This window comes from Peromyscus leucopus, chromosome 2 (genome assembly GCF_004664715.2).
Source record: "Peromyscus leucopus breed LL Stock chromosome 2, UCI_PerLeu_2.1, whole genome shotgun sequence".
Classification (NCBI taxonomy): Eukaryota; Metazoa; Chordata; class Mammalia; order Rodentia; family Cricetidae; genus Peromyscus; species Peromyscus leucopus.
Window position 1 is genome coordinate 135143935 of NC_051064.1, and position 12044 is coordinate 135155978.

General features: G+C 49.9%; 1 protein-coding gene across 4 annotated transcripts in view; it reads left to right on the forward strand.

Moving 5' to 3' along the window:
• The first annotated feature begins 6986 nt into the window (after positions 1-6986).
• Positions 6987-12044, forward strand: part of Pafah2 (platelet activating factor acetylhydrolase 2) — a 29340-nt gene continuing 24282 nt past the window's right edge. Inside the window, exon 1 of one of the 4 annotated variants that reach the window (XM_037203053.1) lies at positions 6987-7498. The gene's annotated coding sequence lies outside the window, so the exon portion shown is untranslated. Of the gene's footprint in view, positions 7499-8051; positions 8359-12044 lie in introns of those variants that run through there. The other 3 variants (XM_028888188.2, XM_028888190.2, XM_037203052.1) reach the window with 3 other exon arrangements.

A 12044-nucleotide genomic window follows, 5' to 3' on the forward strand; every position in this document is an offset into this window, starting at 1 on the left:
TTACCAAGTCACACCACAGAAGTGTGATTGTGGGCAGTGCCGTACCAACAGGGTCTGGGCTAGGGAAGAAATGCACGTGGGAATTCCAGGCTAGGAACAGGATGGGCCTCCTTGAATGTACATGACACCTCTCTGGCTGCTCATCAAGTTCCTCCAGTGGCACTTTCTAGACAAACCCTGAAGCCTACCTCTCATCTCCCCACCCCTACCCTGGTTCAGCTGCACCCGTTTGCAGCAAGATCATGGCATTGGGCAATTAGCCTCTGCCTCTGTTTTCCATCCCTTCTCTCCTCCAGCAGCCCTGACCCAGCTTTGCCAGGATCCTTGCCAAGGCTCTCTTTGTTAAGGGAGGGTAAGAAGCTGGCCCTGGCGTGGCATAGACGTTTCAAAGGCTCAGAGGCCACCCCCACCACCTCCTCAGTTGGCTCACTTACAAGGGCACTGGTCTGCTCAACCGCCAGGACCAGCTACCATCTAGGAACAGTCCCTAACCCCCCCTACCCCCTCCCCATCCCCGTGCCTGCTGAAATGCTACAAACAGGCCAGGCCTTCCCTGCCTGCCGCACCTCCCTCCTGTTCCCAAGGAGATCACACTAGAGAATCCTGCCTCCTGACTGTTCAGGCAGTTCCCTGGGTGCCTCCAGGACGTGATGTCCACCCTCCTCTTGAGATCTGTAAGAAAAAGGTCTTTAAATGGAAGATGCCTTGACCCGGGGCCTTTGTGACGTTTAAGCAATAGTGCAGCCAATATTTATGTCCTTCGTGTGTGTGTGTGTGTGTGTGGGTATAAGCATAGTCACACGTGTGTGGGCACTCCTGTGTCTGCATGTATGTGGAGACCCAAGGCTGACACTGGACGTCTTCCTCAACCGCTCTGCACTTCATTCACTGAGGCCAGGCCTCTCAATCAAGCCCAGAGCTCACCTGTGTGGCTAGTCTAGTTATCCAGCTTGCTCTGGGTTCCTCTGTCTCCTCCTGGAATTGCAGGTGGGCTGCCGCTCCCAGCCAGTATTTACATACTTGTGCAACAAGCACTTTATCCTCCGAACCATCTCCCAGCAGCCCCTGCAGCCAATATTTATAAGCCAATCCCCAGTAGCTTCCATCCGAGTTAGAATAAAACCACACCAGCTGGGTATGATGACACATGCCTATGATCCGCACGCAGGTTGCTGAGGCAGGTGGATTGCTATGAATTCAAGGCTAGCCTGGACTACCATCGAGACTATTATAGGTTATTCTTCTCATCCCTGTGATAAAATAGCAGACTAAAGAGACTTAAGGAAGGAGGGCTTTGTTTTGGCTCACACGGGGAGGAGGTCACTGCATCATTGTGTGCACCGCCACAGGGATAGTCCTGGTAGGGGAACACAGTGGCGCACGATGCAGGGCGGGCGGCAGCAGCAGGGGAAGGGGTCTAGGGGAGACAGCTCTACTGGACGTGAGAGAGGATGCTGAAGCTGTGAGAGCAGCATGAAACTGTAAGAAAACAGAGAGGTGGCCAGGTGTGTGCCCGCCAGGGACTGGCAGTCCGCTTGGCACACGGAAGAGGAGCGAATCTGGCAGGACAACTGGTCTGCATGTGGGAAGCGTTCAGGGCTGTTGACAAGGGCTGCTATCTTTGTGTCAGGGCTGTGGAGGCCCCAGAAGGGTAAACAGAGGCTGAGAGCTTGGTTGGTAACTTCTCTACTCCCAACCTGTTCGGCATCTCTCCCCATCCTTAAACACATGAGAGTTTCGTACTCCAGGCCGCCTTATGCTTGGCAGGAAGGCAAGCCTCTGCCAGGCTTTTGATGGAGTCTGTGATAGCAGGGCTGAGAGCCAGAAAGGGAAGACAGGGAGTGGGAACTGGGCCCTGCTCTTGGCCTCCGCATCTCTGAACTGGCTTGTCTCACCAATCATTTCTGGTGAGAAGATTCTGGAAGCGGATGTTGCTGAGGCCAAGGAAACTCTCAAAGGCCTGGAAGGAACCAGAAAGCAAAATGCAGAATGCCCTGCCCAGCTTCCTCTGCGCCATTAAAAGGCTTCTGTCTGCTCTTCTCCTGGCTCTGTGGTTCCTGTCACTCCCAGCCAGGGCTCTGGTGATCGGAAATCCCATCCAGGCCTGGAGTCAGGCTTGAGAGAGGAAGAAATATGGGCACCCTAGAGATCCTCTTCCAGTCCTTTCTGTAGCCTGGAGTCAAGATGTCACAGCAGAAGAGGTAGATGGAGTTTCGATCCTGGCTCTGCCAGTTTATGGAGTAGAAGACCATGACAAGCCCCATAGCCTCTGTCTCCTTCTGTTTCCTGCTTCAAAGTGGAGCTGGTATGACTGGGAGATGGTATACCTGACCTTTTAAATCTATTGTACCAACAGGGTGAGCTGAGGAATGCCAAGCACTGGGCACAGACAACGGTCCTTCCTGATGATGGACAGGTAGAGGGTACAGGGATGGAGTGAAGATAAATGTTATGGGTGTGACATGCCTGTCCCCTCCACCTAAAACAGGCTATGTGTCCAACAAAAGCCTAGTCCCCAGCTGGTGGCACATTTTTTTTTTTTTAAAGATAGGGTCTTGTATATCCCAAGTTAGCCCTCAAAACTCATTCTGTAGCCAAAAATGACTTGAACTTCTGATCCTTGCTGTCTATACCTGAGATTATGGGCCTGCGTCACAACATTATAATGGTGCTAGGAATCGAACCCAGGGCTTTGTGCACGCTAGCAATCACTCTACCCACTGAGCCACATCGCCAGCTGAAGGTACTATTGAGAAGTGACTTTTGCTCTTTAAGGTACTGACTTTACCGGTAAGTAAATCCACCTAGGAATTCAGGCTATTAGATTAATGGGCTATTAAGAGGTGGGGCCTGGCTGGAGAAAGTAGGTTACTGGGCATGTGCTTAGGCGGATGGCCTTCTCCCCTGCCCTTCCTGAAGTTTCTGCCTTCTCTACAACACTAGATGAGACACTTGCTCCATTATGGACTTGCCGCAGGCAAGGAAGCAAGTGGACAGAAACCAGACCCTGCAGGAAGGGGCTCTTGGCAGGCTGGAATGACCGAGGGGAACTCGGGAGAGACGAAGGCCGGCACTGACAGCATCTGTTGTTACCTTCCACACCTGTGTTTTCTTGTTTGAAAACAATGGGAAGGCTGTTTTTCTCTCTGGAAACAGAAAGGCACATTCCACTGGAGGATTAAATGAGAAAAAACAGTAGGAAGACCCAACGACACAGGAGACACACAGGCAAATCACTGACTGATAGGTATGGTCGGACTCGGTTCCAGTAACGGACTTCTTGAATGTGAGGGCCAGGTGGCCACGCACTCCATTGATCACCAAGGTTGGTTCATCTGATCCGGCTGGTGTCACCTTCCTCCACCGCTGCTCTGTGTGTGTCCCTCCTACCCTGCAAGCTTCACATCTCCAGGGGAAGACCATTCTTTGGTCAAGGGCGCATGGGTGGGGGCTGGAGAGATGGCTCATTGGTTAAAAAGCACTGGCTGCTCCTCCAGAGAGCCTGGGCACTCAGCACCCACAACAATAGCTTCTCTTCAACTTATTGCTACTTCTCTAAATTTTGAAAGTACATTTGTGTGTGTGTGTGTGTGTGTGTGTGTGTGTGTGTTGGTTATCTCCTTTCATCAAGTGGGCCCTGAGATTAAGCCCAGGTTGTCAGGCTTGGTGACAATTGCCTTTACCTACTGAGGCAGCTCTCTGGCTCTAATGCTTCTTGAAAGCCTCCACCCCAAAGCAAAGCCCTGTGTCTTTCAGTACTCACCCAAACAATCTAACAGAAACCTAGACTTAATGAGGAGTCCTTCACCAACACCCTTTTACTGAACTGGTCCTGTGTGTCCCTGTCAACTTCTTCGTTCTTCACTGCCACAAGCATAAATGCAGCTTGCTTACTGACCAACGTGTCCTGTGACCTTGGTCTAGAATGCATTGGCATGAGTATTGTTCAAGGGGCACAAAATAGCCTTGTCAAAATTTATGACGTTGCTTGCCCGAACCCTGGGACGATGAGAGAAGGAAGAACAGTGGTCCTCTCTCCAGAGGTTAGGAGGGGATTGGTTTTAAGTTGCAGCTTTCCTGGTATGTGGGCTCTGGGAGCCTACAACAGATCACAAAGGCTCTAACTTCTAGTTCAGGGGATCTGACTCCCTCTTCAGACTTCTTTAAGTACCAGGCACACACGTGCTGCACTGACAGACCTGCCCCCAACACCCCGTGCACGTAAAAGAAATCTTTTTAAAAACCAGGGGAACTAGAGAGATGACTCAGAGGGGAAGCCTACTTGTTATAGAAGCCTGAGAACTTGTGTTTGAATCCCAGCAACCCACATAAGAAGCTGGGCATGGCTGTATGTTACTAAAACCTCAACATAGGCGGGCAGAGACAGGTGAATTCCAGGAGTTCACTGTCAAGTCCGCTGAGCCAAAGAGCGAGATTCCCGTTTAGTAAGAGACCTTGTCTCAAGGCAATTAGGTGGGGGAGTGATAGAGTAAGACATCCAGGATACTGCCCTGGTCTCCATAGGCACACCCACTGGTGCAGGAGCCCACGCATTCACAAGTATGTACTGTATACACACACACACACACACACACACACACACACACACACACACACACGCTCACACGCTCACACAACACTCAATACACATGCTCACACACACACAGTTTTGAGTTACACATTTAAGATTAGATGTTTAGTGGACTGGAGAGATGGCTCAGAGATTAAGAGAACTGTTTTCCAGCACCCACGTGGTAGCTTACAACCATTTTTAATTCCAGTTCCAGGGGATCTAGCACTCTATTCTGGCCTCCATAAGCACCAGATATATATGCACATATACACATGCAGTTCACATACATATGTGCACTGAAAACACTCGTAAGATAAAAGTAAATCTTACAATTTTTTTTAATTAGTATGTTTAGGCTGGTTGTAGTATCATGTGCCTTGGGAGATGGAGGGAAGAGGAGTGCAAGTTTGAGGCTAGCCTGGGCTACATAGTAAAACCCCCCTCTCAAAAAAATTAATGCTGTTTATGGCTAATTTCTTGATCTTAGAAGGTAGCGTCCTACTTCAGCGGAGGAGGAATAGAGAATCCAAAGTTGTTCATCCAAGCACCAGCTAAGTGTGTTGTGAATGAATAAACACCGACAAGACCATGGACACCAAATGAAGGATGGCAAAGATCTCAGCTTATCCGGGAAGCAGAGAGCAGAGTCTTTATTCTTAGACATACTACACTGTTACGTCTCTGATCACAAAATACACAGTGGGTAAGACACCAATCTGCTAATGCTTGCCTTTTTTCTTACTGGACAAAGAGCAGCTTTTTATATGTTACTGACCAAATCTCCTTCAACCTGGCTTAGGCACAAGGGAAGGCTGGCATGGCAGCTGACTTGAAAATCCTACAGTATTGGAGGTCAGCATGCCTGGCTGGGGAGTCAGTGATGGAAATACAGCCCCTCCTCTCATGACCAGGGGACCCTGTGTTGTCGAGTGTTCTGGGCCAGCTGCACAGCTGGATTAATTTAGCCAAGAAAGCCTTCTCCAGTCTACACTAAAATTTTAATGTTCTGTGTCCACCAACAACAACCACAGCTTTAACTGAATCTGGGCTTAATAGATTGCTGCTATCTCTCTTCGGATGGCCTTATCATGGCTCCTGGAAGGATGGTGGTGGTGATATGTTTCAGGAGGAGAAATGAGCCTGGGGAAACCTGAAGCAGGATTTCAGACACTGGTGACTTGATGGGACACGCACATCACAGATGTAGGACCATTGACCTCCAAGAGTTTAGTTTGTTGGTGCACGCTTTTAATCCCAGCACTTGGAGGCAGAGGCAGGCAGATCTCTGTGAGTTCGAGGCCAGCCTGGTCTACATAGTGAGTTCAGGACAGCTAGGGCTACACAGAGAAGCGCTGTCTTGAAAAACAAAACAAAACAAACAACAAACAAAAAAGACCTTCATCCTGCTTGATGCCATAAAGTGAAGGTAAGACTCCCAGCAAGAAGTCTGTAAATGTTCCATCGACTGAGAAGAAGCCGAGTCCACTGGGACAGTGGGGTCATGAAACTGTCTTGGAGAGTGAACCTCAGAAGCAGGCTAAGAGTAGAGGGCAGCAGGCTGGGCAGAGCCCTTCAAGATACCAGAATACCTGGTCAAGCTAGAGAGTGGGGGGAACAAAGGGAACTCAGCATCCTTAGGTGGTTGAGGTGTTCACTGCATACAGCTGGGGTTGGGTGGAGACGGGGACTTCTGTCAGATGACAGGATGGGGATTCCTGTCAGGGGACGGGAATCCCGTCAGAGGACAGGGAATCCTGCCTGGGTAGAATGAACAACACCGAGGTGGACTCAGCACTTAAACGCCAGGGTAAGCAATTGGGACCTCGTTCAGCAGGTTGTAAAGAACTGTTGAATATTTTTAGTTGTGTGTGTGTGTGGTGGGATTTTGACAGCCTCGCTATACGGTCTAGGCCTGGCCTCTGTGTCCTAAGCACTGGGTTACAGACATGTACCCCAACACCCATGATTTTTTGAGCATCATGTTTTGTTGACATTTATGGGCGTTGCATTCCAGCCCTCGCGTCCTGTGGCTCCGTTAGACTGAACTCGACCTGTCTCGTCTGAAATCTCCACACTCCCGGACGAAGTCCTTTCCTTCTGTCCTCTGAGCGCCTTGCGGCACGGTTCCCTCTCCTCTAGCGTGGGCGGCTGCTTTCCAAGGCTCCCCCTCCCGCTGTGGTTCCCCACCCCTGTCTGAATTCGGCTAGAGAGCGAATTCTCTTGACCCTCGGGACAGTATCTCGTTCATCAACGCGTCTCCAAAAACCCAGCCCGGGGCACTAAACGGAGGTGCACACAGGAAGGAAAGTTAGGATGTGGACCCCAGCCCCTCTGGGTTCCTCCCCGTTCTCCGCTTAAGAGAGTCCCCCGAGAACAATGGAAAACCCCAGGTGTCAAGAGGGCGATTGACGGCCAGAGATGTGCCCTCAGCTTAAACCATCGGTCTCGTGATTGTACAGGGCACGTCTACAGGAACAAAAACAACCTTCCATCCCCACATCTTCCTGAGAGGAAAACGAAGCCAGGTGCATTTCCAGGCACGCCTGGGAACTATGTGAGCACCGATGAGGCGGAGGGTTACTTGCCAGTGCCATAACCCTCCGCCTGAGACGTGTCACCGCGGCTGCGGCTCCTCAGACCACCAGGGGGAGCAATCTCACCGCATCCCTGGCCTCGGCTGGTTTGACTCCACCAAGCGTGTAGTCGGGAACTCTGGGAATTGTAGTCCTGGGATGGCAAGGCGGTGTCTCTCGCTTTGCGCCTCGGGACTTGTAGTTTAACAACTAGAGGCAGAACATAAGGTTTAAGCTCGCATGTTAAGTGGAAAGGAACTACTACTCCCAGAGGGCCACGGGCTCCTGGGCGGTGTCGGGTTTCCGTCGAGCCACCCTTCTGAGATTGCTTCTGAGTGATCAGCGCGACTGGGTAAGTTTGATTGGCGAAAGCTCCAGTTCTCAACTGAGCTATCCAAAGACCTTTTTCTATTCCAGCGTGGGCCTTCTTGTCTTTCAGTCTCAGAATCTGCACGCTAATGTTTGCTCTTCATTGTCTCTATTTTCTATTCAGACAAATCCCGTCAGAATCCACCCCGCCCCTAAGCCCTCCCAGGGTCAGCACGGACTCCCACGCCCCGAGATTCCCGTCTTGACCCTCACCCCCAGCCTCACGCCCCTGAGTCCCGGCTGCTTTGTGTCCTCCACGCTGTGCTCCGCTCTTCTTTGTCCTGTGTGTCTTGCTGGTGGAAGAAGACTGCCAGATTCTTCCTCCCAGTGTTGTGAACTTGGAAGTGCAGCGAAGAACTGTGCCTCGCTCCCGGCGACCTTGGGCAAATCGCGCGGGCTGCCTGGGACTCTCTTCTCCTATATTACCGGGTGTGAAAGTGCTTTGTAAACTGCAGGCCCCCACAAGCAACAAAGGCGCTCTTTTGTGGGTGCCCTAGAACGTTCTTATCAGGGCAACCTTTCTGGTTCTGCGCCTCGTTGCTCAATCCCGTCCCTCGAGCTCTTGATGTCTTCATCTAAGACCAGATTGTTGCTTCACTTCCTCCAGAGACCAAAGATCAGACAGTCCCCGGGCCCATAGCCTCCAGAGAGCTTTGTCTGAAAGGAGGCCCAAGAGGGGTGCTTATCTTGGACTCTGGCCTGAAATAGCCGGTGATGAAAAGTCCACAGGGCTGGCCGAGAGACGGAGCTGCTGGCTAGAAGCAGGACTCCAGCAGGACAGCGCTGCAGTGAAAGACCCGTCCTTTGCCTTTGGGCTCGTCTGGGCCTCTTTAGTGGACTTTGGTAGGTGTGTCTCAAGCATGAGAAGCCTGGGAGAGAAAGATTCATTTTGCCAAAGGACTCTATGCCAGGAAAAATGGAAGACCTCAGCTGGGTGTTTTGAAAGAGAGCCACAGCATTGCTGATTAGTTGCTGGCGTTTTAGGAGTAATTACAATGTTCCAGGCCTTAGGCAGTATTAATTTTCTCCTCAAAATCTCACTTGTGAAGTGTCCCTGTTTTCACATATAAGAAAGCTAAACTTGGAGCAGGCATGTAGTTAGAATAACTAGTTATAGCTGCCTCACGAAGTCAGAGTGTCTTCAGCATGCCAGACACTTTACACACGTAATCTTGGACCTCATGAGCAGCTGTAGATGACAGGTTTAGGGTGTAAGGCATTTGTTGAAGGTTTCACAGCTGTGGCTGGCTAGATGGCTCAGTGGGTAAAGGCACTGTCATGCCTGACGACTAAAGATCTGTCCCAGAAACCCGAAAGGTGGAAGGAGAGAACCAACTCCTGCAAGTTGTCCTCTGACCTCCACATGGGGTGCCATGGCACCCCTCCAATAAATAAATAAACGTTTTTTATATATTTAAATACACACACACACACACACACACACACACGTAGATCTCATCCAGCTGGTAAGTAGCAGAGATGGAATTCAAAGTCACTAAAGTTTTCTTTTCCCTCTATAGCGTAGAACTTTTTTTTTGATAAACATGATAGATTAAAAACTAATTAAGGCCGGGCTGCGGTGGTGCACACCTTTAATCCCAGCACTGGTCTACAGTGAGATCCAGGACAGGCATCAAAACTACTTTTTTTGAGAGAAACCCTGTCTCAAAAAGCCAAAACAAACAAAACAAAACAAAAACCAAATAAGCAAACAACAATAACAATAACAACAAAACCGAATTAAGCTGGATATAGTGGTACTTACCTATTGTCCTAGCACTTGAGAGGTGAACAGGGAAATCTTGATTTGGGGCCAGCTTGGGCTACCCAGAGAGACCCTGTCTCAGAACAGCTGAGGAGAAGAATTGAAAGATTGTAAAGCCAAAGGAAGACCCAGTAAGTTCTCACTGCCTGTGGAAAGCATGTGATAGTGTCCTACAGATAGGAAGCACGACGTTTTTTTTTTTTTTTTCTTTCTCGAGACAGGGTTTCTCTGTGTAGTCCTGGCTGCCCTGGAACTTTCTCTGTAGACCAGGCTGGCCTTGAACTCATAGTGATCCACCCGCTTCTGTCTCCCAAATGCTGGGATTAAAGGTGTGTGCTACCACCGCCTGGCTAAAGCATGGTCTTTACCCCATGGAGTTCACATGAAGAGAAAAGGCATTGTGTGTGAAAAAATTTACAGCTCTTATTAGAGAAAGTAATTTTTTTTAAACATTTATTTATTCGTGTGTGACTGGGTACCTGTGTACTGTGGTGAGCGTGTGGAGTGGCCGTGGGGATTTGCCCAGTGAGATGTTAGTCCATAGGGTACGTTCAGTGTTGGTTGCATGCATGTGACCATGTGTGTCTGAATGAAAGAAAAGACTGCCCCCCCTCTGCCCCCCCCCGCCCCCCCCCCCAGAGATCCTCAAATCCTAATGGCCAGAAACACCTAGGACTTAAAAACATTAACTTGAAGTTGGGAGTGTAGCTTGTAAAGTGCTTGCCTGGCATTTGAAAGGCCCTGGGTTCTGGCTCTAGGCCCTCAAAAAAAAAAAAAAAAAAAAAAAAAAAAAAACCAAAAAACAAAAACAAAACAAACAGAGACATTGATTTTTCTGCAAATGGAGGAACTACAGTGTTAGAGATTGCAGGGAGATTGGGTAGTGGGTTCAGAAACCTCTGACAGATTCCACATGGATACTGTGGGAAGCAAGTCACTGAGACTCAGACTGCCAGCTGAGACACTGCACCTTGCAGTCTGTGCGGGGGGGGGCGGGGGGGGGGGGGGGGGGGGTGTCCAGGTGAGGGAGGGCGGCCTGCTCAGAGCTGAGAGGAGGAAGGCTGGAGTTTAGGAACTCCCAGTGGACTAGGAGGTCTCAGTGAGTCTGGATGATGGAGAGGCTCCAGACAGGCACTGTTATGAATTGCGGAGCCAAGGTGGGCAATGGAACCCACCTGACCAACTCCCCTGGAAAAAAATCCCATGCCATTTATGAGAAATAAGGCTGGGTGTCTTCGTTGTAATTTGCAAATGAGATTGGCTAAAATCCTGAGATTGGCTTTTATCCCGTTTTGTCCTTGGGCATCAGTCCACGTGGGCCTGGGGAACTCAGGCTGTTTCAGGTCAGCCTCAGTCTGGTCAGTTGTCTTCCTTGGTTTTTATTTATTTCCAAGCAGAATTTAGCTGATGGGCCCTCTCAGAAGCCTGCCAGGATCACCAGGGTTCTGTACACCCCCACCTCCATGACTCCTTTCAAATCTACTTTCCTGATGCCTGACCCAAGGACTGATCTCACATGAGACAAAATCCCTTTCCACAAAATCCTGGCCATACAGCCCTCAACCCCACCCTGTCTTTGCCTCTCCCTTTTCCCTCTGGTTCCCAAATCTACACAGTTGCCAAACTCTATTGTTTCTGCTTTTCTTGCAATCAACAAATACGGCTACAACGAATCTTGCTCATGCCGGATACTATGAAAGGTGTTTTAATTGCATGGTTTCATTTATCTCCATAGCAACCACAGACTGATAGAAATCCCCTTATGCAGAATGAGGCTTAGAGAGAGGTTAAGGTGCCCAAGCTAGATGGCAGAGGAGCTGGGTCTCAGGCTTGGTCTTTCACGGGGAACTGTTTAGTTGTTAAGGCTCTTGTGTCAGATATGAGACCTGAGTTCAGATTCTTAGAGCTCACATTAAAAAAAAAAAAAAAAAAAAAAAAAGGATGGGTGTGGTAGCACATGGCTTTAACACCTGCACTCAGGAGACAGAGGCAGTGGATCTCTGAGTTCAAGGCTAGCCTGTGTACATAGCAAGTTCCAGGACAGCCTGGGCTACAGATAGAGACACATGCTGCTAAACGTGACTGAGTTTGACCTCTGGGACCCTCGAGTTAGGAGAGAAGCGACTCCCTCAAGTTGTCCTCACACCCACAAGCACACTGTCACACATGCATTTCCACACATTCAACAAATAAATGTAATTTTAAAAATTAAAAACAAAAAAAGCCTGATTGATGGTATGTTGTAATCTCAGTGATGGTGAAATGAGAGGCAGCCAGGTAGATCCGGGAAGGCTGTGTGGTCAAATTCTAGCTAACGAGAGACCCTGCTTCAAACAACAGGGTGGCAGGGAAACACATGAGACCCGACATGTGAGCGAGGTTGGCCTCCACATGCATCACACACCGCCCTTTCTCCCCTCGAAGCCAGCCCTGGCTGCCCCGCCCACCCCCCCCACCCCCCCTTCTCACAGATCCCTTCCTAACACTTTCTTCTCTTCCCAGCCTTCACCGGCTCTGTGCTCCCACGCTCAAGGGACACACTCTCTCCTCAGAACTCTCAGTGGCATTTTCTCTCTCCGGTATGACAGGATCTGCAGCTGCTTCACTGTCATGTGATCCGCATGTGTCCTGCAGCTGCAGCCTTAGATCGCCAGCGGTGCCCTCAGCCACCGGGGAACCTTGGGAGACTCCTCCTCTTTCCCTCTGGCTGAGTACCGCCCGCCACAGAGCTTAGCTCCTCCTCTGCCTCCTTTTTGTAATTGTG